The sequence below is a fragment of the Poecilia mexicana genome, unplaced genomic scaffold (assembly GCF_051168715.1).
Source record: "Poecilia mexicana isolate PSO_F unplaced genomic scaffold, ASM5116871v1 scaffold_9, whole genome shotgun sequence".
Classification (NCBI taxonomy): domain Eukaryota; kingdom Metazoa; phylum Chordata; class Actinopteri; order Cyprinodontiformes; family Poeciliidae; genus Poecilia; species Poecilia mexicana.
The window spans coordinates 16,964,619-16,980,400 of NW_028263378.1; the positions used below are offsets into that span (position 1 = coordinate 16,964,619).

General features: G+C 41.3%; 1 protein-coding gene across 1 annotated transcript in view; it reads right to left on the reverse strand.

Moving 5' to 3' along the window:
* Positions 1 to 11,788, reverse strand: part of fam222aa (family with sequence similarity 222 member Aa) — a 70,094-nt gene extending 58,306 nt beyond the window's left edge. Inside the window, exon 1 of the mRNA XM_014988093.2 lies at positions 10,396 to 11,788. The gene's annotated coding sequence lies outside the window, so the exon portion shown is untranslated. The remainder of the gene's footprint in view (positions 1 to 10,395) is intronic.
* Positions 11,789 to 15,782: the final 3,994 nt, after the last annotated feature.

Here is a 15,782-nt window from a genome sequence, read left to right on the forward strand (position 1 = left end):
GTTGGCTGCCGTGACAGCTGGACAGCTGTTCTTATAGACGCAGCCACAGAAGCATGCAACAGAAGTGTGTGTGTGTCCGCGTGTGCGTGTGTGCATGTTTATTTTATCCATCTGAAGTTCCCAGGACGTGCAAAGCTGTCAATTTTACCAATGGTGCATGAGTTGGGATGAGGGAAGATGGCACCGAACAGGATATGGAGAGAGAGAGCACAGATGGGCACAAATCAGACACGGCTGATGTTCTTTAAAGAGATCGCTTGGATTTTTTTTTTTTTTTTTCTGTGAAGTTATTGTCAGTAATAGTTATCCTAACTGTAGAAGAAAGCTGTCACAGCGTAATATTTGAAGCAAATGTTAATATGGTTTTCAGGCCAGAACTAGCCATCGTTAAGCTCGCCAATGGAGTTAGAGGTGATCCCTGCTTTGGTACTGAAACCCCTTCATCCACAGCAGAGTACAGCACGAAACAGCAAGCAGATCCAGGTTATTTTAAAAATGCAAAGCTGCAAGTCCCATCAAGCTAAAATAATGTGTTTATCTTGTGGTTAAAAAAAAAAAGAAAGAAAAAAAAACACCAACAGACGTAAACCTGCAAGTGGCACAGAAACGAAGGGAATCAGCAGCAGAGAGAAGCGTGTGATAAGAGATACTGTAACGCAGTGAGCAGTGAGCCTGCAACAAATCTCTGCTTCCACATTGACTGCTTGCTTTCTGCTCAGTTGTGCGCTGTGGTCAAAGTTCAGCAAATTTCAGCTTTGACCACAGCTCAGCGCCGGCTCCATCAAGTTGGACGCAGCTCCACGGCGATGTGGGCGCAGAGCAAATCTGTTGTATGCAACACAAATGAAAGACTTCCAGAATGTTCCGCTTTGACAGATAGTCAGAGGAGAAATCCTATTTTAGCTGGTTATTTTAGCTGATATCTCAAGATATAAACATTTTCAGCTTGAGTCGATTTAAATTGTTATAAGCAGCTAATATTGAGGCAAATGTCTGCATTGCTTTTAGCTGTCCTGCTTGCTTTTCAACAAACTGACTGTTGTGTCATTTCTACTAGAGGTGAGGAAGCTGCTAGTGATAGCTGCTGTGACATTTTAGCAAAAATGTGTTATATTCTCCATGAAATCTTTGTCATGCTGAGATATTTTCTCTCTTTAAAACAAACTAATCCAAAATAAAGATGCACTATTTTGCCCTTTTCTTGTCAATTGCAAATGCCTGTTGATCTGCTAATTCTCATTTTGGCTATTTTTTTTTCCAACTAAAGACAAGACATAAAAGTTCTGCAGTTTTGAAACCAACAAAAAGGAAGGTATTATTCTCATCTTAAGCCCCTAACCTTTAGCTGATTAATATAAGACTCAAAAAGGTGTGTTAAAGTATGTGCTGTTGGTCGGTGTGCTAAGCAACCCCAAAATAGTCAAAGATTGTAGTTTTGATGCAAACTGAACAGAAAAAAGTTGAAAATTTTCAGCGTTCGACACACTGATCACACAAAATTTTCTGATTTTGATCCCAGCTTGATTAGTTGGTGCATTTATTTAATTAAATGCAATAAACAACGGCAAAACTCCAGCATAGATTAGAGGCAAGGGGATCGCCAGTTGGAATAAAAAGGCACAGAAAAGCTGAAAAGCAGCTGAAATGCTTAAAAACACTCCACAGCATTAAACACTTTCACCTGCTGAATAAACAAATCACGAGTCTAACAACCTGGAGAGATGCCAGTCACTCGTGCCAAAACTCAAATGTGTCCTAAGCGAGTCAGCCTATTCATTATGCCACAAAAGGTCAGCAATTTGTTCAACTCAATAAAAATGTTAATAAACCTAAGAGCTCGCAAGAAGCTGCGCTCACAGGCCTCTGGTTGGCCATCAAAAAAATCATGGATATGTGACTGTGAATGTTTGTGCATCTGTTTGAGCGCAGTGCCACCGCTGCAGCATAACACAGGTCAAAGGTTGTAGTGCTGCAGCTATCTGACTGGAAATAGAGCTGTGGCCTGGTCATAATCCTGGTCAAACTCCACCAACAGAGCAGATATAAACACACACAAGCATCAATCTGCCACTAGCACAAGTCAGTAGAGTGAGTTGATAAGTGCCACCTCTGGCTCAAACTCTCATCAATCCCTGCTATAAAAAAAAAAACAAGACAGTTTCATAATTATTTATGAAATCTTTTACAGGAAAAAGAAAAGATGATTGCTGTGGATGGAAGTCTGGAAGTGGGTGGGGGTGGGTCATTGCTAAGCAACCAGTCATTATCCTCCATAGTGGAGCGAGGTGACCGGCCATCCGTCTAAACTCCAGCGGCTCGCCTGGCTTCTGTAAACCCCCACCGCCGCCGCCGCCTCCCTTCTTCACTCTGCCACTCTCTCTCTCCCTCTTCCTCGCTCCCTTCAGCCGTCTCCCCGTCCGAATACAAACAGAGATAAAGAACGCTGCAATCGCTCTTGACACACAAATAGGTTAACACAATAAAGCCGGCTTTGCTTGGCTCACTCGAGGGAGGAAAGCAATTCCAGCAGCAGGCAGGAGGTAATAAAACAGGGCTGGGAGTGTGTGTGTGCGTGCGCGTGCATGTGTGTGTCCATACATGTCCTCATGTCAACATTTCTATGTTTTTGTGTGAGAGTGGAAACAGGCACACTGAAGCTCCTTGCCCCGGAGGCCTAATATCCCATGGATTTTCAACCCTATCCCGATACAAACAATAACACGGGAGAAAATGACGGAAATTCCAGAATGCTCTTCCATTTAGAAAGAGAAAATGGTGCTTTTATATTAACAATATATCCGACCTGCTTGAACCTTATGCATACGCATGAATATATATCCCTATGGGTCACATGCCTGCTCTGTTGTAAATGGTCTCCAGCATGGTTAAAATTCATAAAAAGAATGAGTTTTATCTGTGCATGCCTTGCTTTACTTTCCCTCATGCGGCTGCCAAGCCTGGCAATAAATGATAAAAATCTCCAGAGTTTTATTAAATCGTCCCACATTCACAATGAAATCGGGAGAGTAGCAAAAAAAAAAAAAATAATAATAAAAAAATAAAAAAAATATGGCGAGGTGGCTTTTGCAATTACAGCTCCGGACCAGACAACATTGTTTTCTCCAGTCAGTGGAAATTTCATTACCTTACAGCAATGGCCACACAATTGGGTAATAGCCTCTTTTTGTCACAGACACAAACTGTCTGCGGGAGGTGTGACACCCCATAAGCGTTATCCATTTGCAACAAAATGCATCGAGCCTGTCGCGGTCCAGATACTGGTCAGCATAATGCGCCCCGTTACTCAGCAATACGAAGGAAGTGTTAGACTAAAGCAGTGGTCAAAGGATGGTTCCTGAAACGACGGTGGTGTAATGAATAGCATCAAACCTTGACGCATCCGTGCAGCGGAAAGCTCTGTCCTGAGGCGCTGAATGTGGAGCTGGTCAATAATTACAGAAAGGGTTGGTACATTTACCTGCAGGAGGGCTGAAGTATTAAGAAACCCCAATTAATACATCACATTTTAATTAAACAGTTTTTTTCCCCACATCTACCAGCAGAAAAAAAAAAAAAAAAAACAGAATCAGATGGAAAACTGACGACAAAAGCAAAGGAGAGTTGAACGTTATCGATCAGTCTTAGATCTTTTATTGTGTAAACACTGATGACCACAAAGCAAGGAACTAGAAACTAAACATTACACTGAGACATGCGACTAATTGATGTGCAAGTTAAAGTTCAGTCTTTGTCAGCTTGGATGATATAACAACTCGGCCTGTTACACCATCGTCCACGTTCTGTAAATTCCTTGAGTATCTAAACATTTATGGCACTGATGAGCAGAAAATGTACAAATTGACGACCATTTCATTCAATTTTCCTCACGGATTACAAAACATAATATATGTCAGACTTTCTGAAAACAAATGATCCACATGATGTGATAACAGCGTATTTTTATTCCCATTTGTATGGGTTTGTACACTGAAGGAACATGCAAACAAATAGTGGTGAAAGAGATCTTAGTATTTCACTGGTTTAATGAGACACAAACCGAAGGATTAATAAATAGCTTATTCATACAACTTTCTCTTTGTTTTATGTGTGTGGAGGCCATATTGGATGCTACACTCTGGGCTGTTTGGCAAACCCCGACTATTCCCATCAGAATTTCGACTTCAGGGGTTATTCTTATTGGATCTGAAACTTGGAAGATCTGACTTCCGATTCCAAATAGAATACTTTATATGACCAACAATGTTCAGAAAAATTAGTCAGAAATGGCATTTATGGAATAAGGTGGAAATAATGAGCACAGACCTATGCAGCACACTGACCCCAAATTTGCTCAATTTAAAAGGTCAATATCTTTTACATTTTTTGATTTGTTTAGATGTTTGAAATCATGCTGTTAAAAAAAAAAAAAACAGACTCTGGTTTTCAAAATATTATATTGGTTTTTGTACTTGATGATCAAATGCCAATGCAGTTCTCTTGTCTGATTCAGAAAGGGGTTTGTGCTGAGGTGACACTGATATATCAACCAAATAAAGTACTGAGGTCAAATAATCGCTAGCACCAAACTAGCACCAGATAATGTTGGAAAAACATCAGAGATCTTCAAACCACCATGTGGACAATAACTGTGATGAAGAAACAGTAATATTTAATCATTAACTCATCTTTAAGTAGCAAACTCATTAAGAAGGCCGTTGAGCAAAAGTGTCCATTATTTTTCTTTGTTTTTACCAGTTTCCGTCCTTCAACCAGGTAATAAGACAGCAGCAATGTGAAATGGTGGCCATTGTCGACAGGGAATAAATTACCAAAGCATGAAGAGAAAACATCTTATCTGGCTGATGTATTTCCTGCTTCTGCAGAAAGCTACAAAGCCCAAGGGAGCGCAGTCAACCAAAATGCAGAGAGATGGAGATTAGCATGATGTGCAGTTCCTTGTTCCATTAAAGTTTGATCTTCCTCAATAGCCGAGGAGAATCAGATATCTCCCATTCAAGATTAAAGTACGCCAGCATAGAGGGGGGAAGATTAATCAGAGGCCTGTGTGAGATAAAAACAGCCTTGCTTCTGGCATGGAAAACAGTAGCAATAAAGAGTTCAGCTGATAATGTGAAACATGGTGAGCCACAATAGCAAATCAAACAGCATGTGCGGGCCTCCAAAAAACAAATCAAAGCACAGACTAACACCACAGTGCAGCGGCTGGAGGAGTGCAGCAGGGGCTGATCTGATTGCAGCCCAGGCCTTCATTTTATTACTGGTTAAGGTTGAAGAGGGCAAGCTGTGGATTTTTTTCCCATGTTGCTCTGTCGCCAGCCTCTCATTCCCTCTCCTCCTCTTCTCCTTGAGATCAATGGCGCTGGGGTGATTTCACAGCAGCCTGCATTGTCACCCAGAACAAATCAATGTGACCATGAGGAAGGCAAGAGCGGCATTGTTTTTAAGGGGAGCAAATTCGCTGTTGGAGAGCTTGTCAGATTTGCTTTATTCTCTCTCTTCCCCCCAAGAAGTCTTTGGAAGAAGCAAGCATGGCCTCACTTTTCAGGCTGAGTTATGGAACAAACTATAAACTGCACGGTAGTCACGGCAGTGTACTCATTAACCACACACACAAAAAAAGAGAAAACGTCTGCTGGCTGTATTTCATATCTGCGAGGGCACCCTTGAGGAAGAAAAATGGACAAGCGGGCCCTAACCTTACCAAATGAAAGGCTATACATTAACCTCGGAGTCTGGTGAGATGTGACTCCATTCAGGTTTACAGGGGAGGAATGCTGCTGTCTGTCATGCGCTAACTGGCTGCAGATAACCCTGGTGAGGATCAGCCAAGGTTTCGTGAGCAGAGTATTGGTCAGCTAATCCCTGGAGATTGGTCAAAACAACAGGAAATCAGACTCCCAATGGGCACACAATGGATAACGTATGATCCTCTGGAAAAGTAGTCGTACTTCTTATACTTTCCAACATTTGGTATCATTACGGTCACAAACATAAATGTATATTTTCATATAGTTCTTGTGTGCAACTGAACTGTAGCATAGCATTAGAGAGCAAGTAGCAACACAAAGAAAAGCCTGGGACAAAGTTGTGTCGAAGTTTAAAGCAGGGTTAGGTTATAAAACAGTATATCTGACAGAGCATTGTTCAATTTATCATCTGAAAATGGAATCGGTGTGGCAGAACAGCAAACCTTACAAGACATGCCTCTGCACCTGAACTGATAGTCTGGACAGCCAAGAGGCCCGTGCCAACTGGTCAAACGGGTGGAGCTAAATTCAGCAAAATCCAGGATTAAAATATGGTTGAGAGGAAAACTCAATAAAACACATTTACATTAGTGATTGTAAGGTGAAAAATGTATAAGAAAAAAAAGTTCAAGGGGTGTCTGTACTTTTGTAAGACTTTCTATACAACGCTCCAGACAATCAGGAGAGCATCTAGGAACATCTGAGATGAGTATTTAAATGTTAGTGCCAAAGGTTCTTTTTCTGAAACAAGATGTTTCAATGTCTTTGTCCACTCAGTCACACACAAGTCATCATGATTGTAACCCAGTTTTATGGTACATCAGTGATGGTTTGTATTCAGCATTGTTGATAAAAAGTGTGTTGATGGTAAAGCTGTAATGTCCCTCAACAGTCCAAGCTGTCTGCTTGTCTAAGGTAACCGGTTCTATCCATGCCCACTTTGCCCCGTTCAGAACCAGAAGTTTTATCTGACGGCTAAGGACAGCCCATATGACTCAGTGCAGTTAGAGACAGTGAGGAACAAAAGTTTAGTGCTAAATAATTAATTTGCATTATAGTGCAAAAAAAGCAGCATTTACTACTACCTGCAACAACCTAATGGCATTTAAAAAATACATAGATCAAGCTGGAGACCAAACGTCTTTTTCACTTGTGCTCATTCACACTGACACTCTGAAAGTCATGGTTTCTTCTCAGCAGTCCCTTGCATGTGATGCTTCTGTTTTATGCTCTGTTGCCACATCCCAGGCACTAATGTGCAACGGTATCAAATCGTGCAAAATTGAAATGCACAAAAAAGGGCATGTCTCTTTTTGTCTGGCTGCATGATAAAAAAAAAAACAAGGATTGTAGACGTTTGATATGAAACGCTTTGATCAGGTGGCTAATGAGGAACTGTTGACATTGCTTTGAGTGAAACATCTTGTTTGTTCTTTTGAGCGGTGTTTATATTTTACAGGTAAGAAACAATCTGCTGGCCTATGAAATCAACTTACATAAGAGCAAACTATTTACTTTCATCTACAGAAGAAACATATTATCGTAGAAAGTACGATTCTCTACAAAATAAAAAAAATCCATGCAAAGATAGACAATGTAAGACTGGACATAAGGTAGATCTTGAGTCTGTCCAGCTCTCAGACACACACACACACACACACACACACACACACACACACACACACACACACACACACACACGTCTGCATCCACCATTCCAGTCATCTTAAGTGCCAAAATGAGTTTTACTGCCTCTGGGAAGGTGTTGAGACAATCAAACCATGCAGGGATTAAAAAAGATTAATACACAGCACAGGAAATTAAACTTCAGCAACTTTAACGATATTCATGAGAGCAGCTCACTTATTCCCATCAGGCAGGCACTTTTAATAAGCAAAGAATACGGTAAGGAGCCCAAAAGCTATCAATCAATCAGAGCGATATGCAATTTGAGTTGCTAGAATTGATAAAATGCCAGGCTTCTCTTAGCGTATTGCTTTTTGTTAATGCATTGCGTAAAATATACATCTCGGCCTTCCAGCTGTTGGCAAATTTAATGAGTACAACAGATTGGACTTTACATAAGCACTCTGGGTATTCTCAGTTCCGTCAGTAAGTAAAGGAATGCTGTAGTTCTCAGAATTTAGATTGTTAAAAGTAAAATAATTTTACTTTTAGCCAGGAGGTTTCTAAATGGAGGTCGCCGGTTCTATCTGTATTTTTGGTATGACACCCCAAATCAAAAGGACAAAATAAAGAAATTAATAAAAATCTGGCTGTGAGTCAGTTTACCTATTTGCTACTTTCTACCCCGTTTTATTTTAAAATGCTAACATTTCTCCCCCGTCTTGTTCAGTTTTGCACCATTAGATCCGTTTGTATCCATGTACAAGAACTATTATGTTTGGAATTATTTCCATGAACTATGAAAATGAATGCTCATAAAAATGATACAATCTGACATATGATTTTATGTAGTTGTATACATTGCTGTATTAAAAATTTTGTAGGACCTACTTTGAATTTACCTTTGGTCATTATCCCCTTGTGGGCTAAATCTGAGTCAGTCACTCCTTCACCAACTCTATCTGTCCATTTTCTACCTGTCAACAAACCGTTATGCACCCTTTTACTCCAGCCATGCTGTATTTGTTAATTTTTTAATTCTAGTTCAGTATTTCACAAATTATAGAGATGATAATAAAACTGGTCAGCTATTATTTTGTAATAACTATGTATTTGATCGTATCACCATTTCTATTAGTGATGATTGCCGTTTGAGCCAACTAAGAAATATGACAGGTTACGACCTCTCACCAAACAAAAACAACACAAAGCAACCTAATGCTGGTAGTTGATGTTTAGAGGGAGTCATGAAACCCAGATTTACTAGCAGAAACTTTAAGTAGAATATAGAAAACCAGTTTAAATCGTTGGTTGTCAAAGTAGTACAAAAAGATGCAAACTGGTGCCAGTTCAGATACCAAACCTTCTGAAGCAGATGTCTTCTTTTTCAGCATATTAAAAAGTCAATATGAAACAAATGAAATGGAAAGTACTCGTGAAAAACACCTGGGAGAAAAGAAGAAAGCGTTTTATGCATAATATATTGACTGGCAATAGGGTGGCCAACAGAGTGGCGCAAGTTTGTAGGGGTGGACACGGATCCCCACGGGTTCCCCTCTGATGGGGCCACTGGTTTTAACGTATTAAAAGTACCAATCATCCTCCTTTTTAATGAATAAAGAAAGCTACAAAATGAGGAACGCTTTGGAGAAATGAAGGTCCAAAAAGGAGATCTAACAGTAAGCCAAAAGACAAAGAGGCAGAAAAAAAACAACAACTCCAAACTCTGAAAAGATAACTCAGTGACCCAGATATTGAAGCTTACCCCCCCATGCCATTCCATTCTCCCATGCTTTTGTCCAACCATCATGTTGAGTTAAGGCAAGCATTATGCTGGGGAGACTATTTGTTTAGGTGAGGAGCAGCCACAGAGCTAATATGAGCACAATTTGCTCAGCAGGTCATAGGCGTGGAGTGGAGGAAGTAAATGAGGCAGTTCTGTCCCCCCGGGTGCAGCTCCTGTCTCATACATCACTGGATGTTTTATTCAATACAGCCAGGAAGGACTCGATGGCAGGTGCCCTGACTGTGGGGGCGCCGGCCGTCCCTGCTGCTGGTGGTGGAGGAAGATGAGGAGGATGAGGAGGAGGAGTAAGAGGAGAAGGGGGCCTCTCCATATTACATTCAGTCAGCCGGCCCAATCTGCAGGGCTGCGAGACAGAGCATGACTGGAGCCAGCGAGAGGAAGATCAATTTGGAAGGATGCTTGTACAGTCTAATGATAAAACACACTTGGTGCAGCTTTTTTTTTTTTCTTCCACTGCTCAGTCAGCATAATGTGAAGCTCGTCTCTTTGCAGCGTGAGCAATGAGGCTAAATATTGCAAAGCAACCTCAGCAAGCCGGCGAGGCTCAAAGTTCAGACTCTGACTTTTATTAACTCGCATTTATATTCGAGGAAAGGCGTGAATTTTAGATGCACCTACAATAAGCAGCCCGAGCAGAGGAGGGGAGGCGTCTGCAGGGATGGACGGTCTCGCTGCAGACACTGAGAGCGTTAAGTGAAAAAGTTTTACACACGGTTCTCTGAGCATTTTATGAATACCCCCGACACAAGCCCCTCCGACACAATTACATGTAAGGAATGATATATGAGTGGGAAAATGTCTAATTGCACCAGACTGTACAGCAGTGACGCACGGGGGCGTATAGACAGATGAAAAATTCGCACCTTTTGCTCTGAGCCGCAATCTCTCCCTCTCTCTCTCTCTCTCTCTTCCCAGCGCCACCGGTGCCCGCGGTGCACTGCCCTCCACAACACGCTTAATTGCTACCCTTACTTGGAAAAAAAAAGCCCCAATATTAAAACATCAAAGCAGTTCCTAAAGCTATTCGGCTCTCTCTAACAACGCTGCGTTTATTGTGGGTCACGTATGGAAACAAAGGCTTTAAATCAGAGACATCCGTGTGTTGCGATCCTTTATCGTAAAAGAATTCATCTAGGCAGGAAAAAAACAACATTCAGACAAGGAGAGAGAAAAAAAAAAGCTAAATATACCTACCATAAATTGTTCCTTATTGCAGACTAGAACTCCATGCAATCGTTAAGCAATCTGCCTCATTCTTCTTTGGGCCAAATTAAAAAGGATTCATTCCGCTTCCCCCCAGAAATCCAGCTGCTGCTGCTGCTGCTGCTGCTGCCGCTCCTCTGCAAAGATTCAATGCTGATTAAGTTTATCCTCGTCTTCCAGTGGTATGCAAAAATTAAAGATTCCACAATCTCGCCTTGAGCATGCAAAGTTAATAAGCTTCGCCCCCTTTTTTTTTTCTCCTCCCTTTTATTAGCTCGACTCGGCTGCCGATAGAATGTGGAGGTTAAGAGCGCAGGTCGGCGGAGTCTCTCAGAAGCGTCCTCCGAAGGATTGCGCACCGAGCAGCGCTTCTCGTTTTTCAGCGCTTAACCTCTGAAAGCAAAGTGAAAAGAAACACTCGCTCTTTTCTGTCGCTTGAGAATACTTCCAAACAACGAAAAACTGGACTGTTTTACGCAGTATTCCAAAAAAAAATAATAATAATAAAAATCCAGCGTTGTTATTACGCATGGGTCCGTCTCCTTCCTATGAGCAATTTTTTTTTTAAAATATAGATTGCAAAAGTAAATGTTTAGGAATATGATTCAGGCAATTATTGTGTTGATATACCCTGAACGAAATCCAGGCAGGGCCAAAAGCAGCCTGGAATATCCTAAACTGATGCAAAAAAGAAAAAAAAAATCCCGGCGATCAGGCTCTGCTCCGTCCGTCACTTTCTCTGAGGGGGTCGGCAGGTTTCTCTCTCTTGAATGCGTTTCCTCCGGATTCAGACGCAGATTTCCACATGCGGTCTTGGAGCAACCTCAGTGGCGAAACTCAACCAGCCTCTCTTTGGCGTTTAAACCAAATATAGAAACTGCTCCGTCTGAATAAAGAGCTAGCTGCTTGAGGCAGCTCCGGGGACGCGGTCCTGCCCTTCTGCCGAACCGCCGCGACTGACAATAACCCGGAACGCTGCAGACTGTCAGGCTGTTCAGACCGCCCACCGACCAATCACATAGCTCGGGGAATAGACACATTCCCACGGGCTGGCCAATCACCGGTAATTGAAGGCTGTTACCATAGAGACGCTCCGGCGTCTTAGCGTCTGAAACCACGTTGTTTATATACGCGGAAGATAACAAAAAAGGAGAAGGATTTGACATAAATTGCAGTGGCAGGACGGAGATGGGGATCTTTGATCAACTTATTTTAAGCAAAGCAACGTTTCTGTTCTTATTTAGCTTTCCGGTTGAGGGCTGAAGGCAGCATCTTCTAATGGGACGAACAGAACCCGGCAGGGACCCAAGAGAGTCCGGCAGGCTGTTCTGCTTCGTGGCTGGTCTGCAGGGAGAAATAAAGATCCTGATGAGATCGGAATGAGATGAGATGTGATTTCTTTCAGCCTAATGGAAGTACTGTTTATGAATTAGTGACTTTAGAGTGTCATTAACAGGTTCAAGTCTCATAATTTAACACTTTAAATATATTTTTAGTGAGAAGTTTATTAAAAGAGGCCATAATAATGACTCTAAAAATTTCATAGGTTTGTGTTATAAATTGAAGCCAGGATGAGTCATTTGAACACTTTTTCCACCTTTAATATGACACACTATGTCTTTGTTAAAACAAACAAACAAAAAAAGATAAGATTAAAAATTTGCAAGCTCCAGTGCAAGGTAATGCCTTGTTGACGCTTTTGGTTTGCAGAGAAGTGACATGGGATGGAAAGAATCTTCTTTATACAAAGGCAACAATCAGGAGAGGGGAGGCAAATACAAATCTACCACATCGCAGCCCAGTGAAACGGTGTTCAGCAATTTGAGAAAATATGGGATAGCAGTGACATTACAACAGCCAGATGTTTCTCCAAAACCGACAAAAAGGCAAGACCTTTTCAACAAATAGAGATCAACTGCTACATGTGTAAATATTTCTGGGCCATAAATTTTGTATTAGAATCTGCTATGATCTGATGAAACATTGATATTAAAATTAGCATTGACAAGTTGTGGCACAGATAAGTTTAAAGCACAACACTGAAAAAAAAAAACAACATTTTGCTCATATGTTCTGATATATGTTCATATGATCCAAAAATCTGGATGCTACCAGATTTTTGGATCAACTTTCTTCCAGTAAAACTTTTTTCTTTGTTCCTCCGGTAGTTTAAATGCTGCATAATTCAAACGCTGATCCACAAAATACCGGCATTAGTGTTGTCATTATTCTATGTATTTTCAAGTTTTTTCGTGTTGTTTACTTTAATTTTCAAGTTCATGGTAATGCATCCAAGCATCGTTTTCTGTGTTGTTTTTTATTTTTACTGACATCAGCTCCAGTAGTTGTTTCATCTAGCTACATCTAGCTTTTAGTGCCACAATAGTGCTACATAAGGATGTTGTTTTATAGCCTAAACCTGCTTTAAACCTCTCCATAACTTTATCCCTGCCCTGTCTGCTGTGTTCCTTGTTCTTAATGATGCCAAATGTTCACTAATGTTCCCTAACAAACCTCTGAGACCTTCACAGGAAAAATTGATTTATACTGAGGTTATGTTACACACGGAGGCAACTTTTGAAGGAAATACAGATGCAGCGTTGAATTATCCTTAAAGTTCTCAATTATGCACAATTCTGTGTTAGACTATCACATAATCTAAGCAAAATAAAATGAACTGATTATAATGTGGCACAATGTGAAAAGGTTCTGTGGGTATTAATAGTTTGGCAGGTCACCTTGCATAAGGAACATGAAACTTTGCAAAGTGCCTGTTTTTGGCTAAATGTCAGTAGAGCAGCAAGGAAGTGAGCAGAGCACCTTGACCGTGGCTCTGCGTTTGTTCTTCGTCTTGGTGGCTGTGGCCTGTGCACACAGACCCTGGGACTCACAAAGCCGGTACAAGCAATCACACATCATGGACTCTCATAATAAGCTGACGCTGGGAAGTGGGTGATGCAGCACTCAGCTTATGCCAGTGCTGATAAGAGCCTGAAAGTATTACCTCGGTCTGGCAGCCCGCTCCAAGAAATCCATCCTGAGCCAGGTCATCAATTCTGCCCTATCTGATTGCTCACCAATCCCTGGCAGCTCGATGTCGTCGTCCTGGCTCCTGCCTTTGAAATTTTCTCTATGACTTGCACTTTCATGCTAGTCCTTTCACAAAAAGAAACAACCACATGCTCTGTGCACGCATAGGTCTTTCATGAGGTCTTGCACCCACATGAGAAATCGCACAAACGGCTGATGCTCCAGAAGAGAGAAAGTTTCCAGAACAATGGATCGCCTTGCTCAGTAGATCCCTTAAATGTATTAGCTTCAATTACTCTTCCTCTCTGCTGCCTTGGTGCACTTACACATCATGCACTAAAGGCTGTGGAGTTCACCCACATCACCTGCGCTGCACGGCTGCAGCGTCGATCAAACAGATGAACAAATAATTGAAAAATACTAAACTGGAGCTGTGTCGTTCACCACCGAGGCAGCGGCGCAGGCAAATAAGTCGTTTGATTAGCTGATAAGCAGATGACTCAACAAACATTCAAGGCATGTTTACCGTGGTTTGATTAGAGCACGCCCAATACGCAGAAGATTGGACTCAAATATGCTGTGAAAACACTCAGCTGTTCCAATCCCCAAGGCAGCATGAGGGCACATAAAAACAATGAATTATTTATGGGGGAGACTAGTGAAATATCACAGTGGATAATTTTCTGTGGGCTATATTAAATGTAGTCTTCAGAATAATATGTATGTGTCTCTGCATTTCTCAGAAATCATTCCCTCTGACAGACTGCAAAGCCGGATGATTGGAAATAAAATCATGTTTAGATATTTCTCTGCCAGGAAAAACCTATGACTGTTTCACTAAAACACCAAAGGAAAAGCTCATTTACATACTAATTGCGTCTCCTTCTTTCCCAGTAAATATGATCAAAGGATATTCGCTTTGTCTCTGTTTTAGACATTAGCTCTGGCTCAAACTGAAAAGTCTCAATTAAGCCAAGCATTTTGCATGCCTCGTTGGAAAGCGGGTTCACGGTACCAGTAAATTCAGGTTCAGCCTCACCAAAAAAAAAAAAAAAATAAATAAATCACCACGTGGTATTTCTCTGAACTGAGCATCTCATAAATAAAAGCTCCAGCCACAAACATTAGTGTCTGTCTTAGAGCTGAAAGCCTTACGCTGATACAATTTGTTCCTGAAAGTGAACTCAGTTTAATTGAGCAAAGTTGAAGATTCCACAAACAGCAAAGCAACAGCGAGAGAGAGAGTTAGAGAGAGAGAGGGGAAGGAAATCGATGGCAACAGAGGCATGGAAAAAAGAGATAGCATTGATTTATCTGCCATTGATTCATGAGGATCGCTGCATTGTGCCCTGCGGGTGAAATGCACGCTGTCTGCCAACTGATGGGGATGAATCTGAAAAGGTGTCAAGTGGTTAGAGGACACAGAGGTGGAGGATGAGATCGGCAGGGACTAGACGAGGGTGACTGGGAAGGGAGTGAGCGGGGCGAGCCAATAATAGACAACAAGCATCAACTGAAAGAGAGGAGTAGTAAAAAGGCTCGAGAAGAGAAAGTGATGTTGAGTAAGGATGACACCGGGCTATGCAAAGTTGACTGGAATCAAATTCAGAACAATGTCTGAAACTGAAAAACAAAAAAATCCAACTTAGACTCCTCCAAACGTTTGTTGAGCTTCACAGAGACAACCTTGACAATGTCTTGCGATACCCATACCTCTCGATTCTTTAGAAATTGTGTCAACAGACAAAAACCTCAAACTTCAATCTGTGATTTTACATCATAAACAACTGCAAACTGTGAAAAGGATGCAGGATTTTACAAAGAAAATAAAAAATATAAAAACAAAGTGTGATTTATGTGATTACAAAACAAAACTTGAAACACAAAGCACTCCGTTTCCTTTACTGTGATATTTCTAAAGAAATCAAAGTAAAACCAACTTTATTTAGAATCCCCAATTAGTAAGGAGAGTCCACCTGTGTGTATATATCCAGCTGAAGGCCTCAGAAGTTTGGACAAGGAACAAAGGAGTAAGATACAAAGATGTGAAGAAGTTTAAAGCAGTGTTAGGTCATACTGTACAATAATGCATCTCTGAGTACAAAGCAACTCCAATCCACAGCTCAGATGGAAACAAGATAAATGCATGCAACACATCTTGCCTTTACAAAAGTGAAAGAAGAAAGCCAATGCTGAAAGAAAACATCTTGTTTGCAGTTTGTTACAATCCATGTAGGAGGGAAGGCAAACATTTGGAAGAAGTTCCTCTGATCAAATGAGTCCTGGTGGCACGGTGTTAACGCCGTTGCTTTGCAGTAAGAACGTTCTAAGTTGAAATCCTGTTCTCC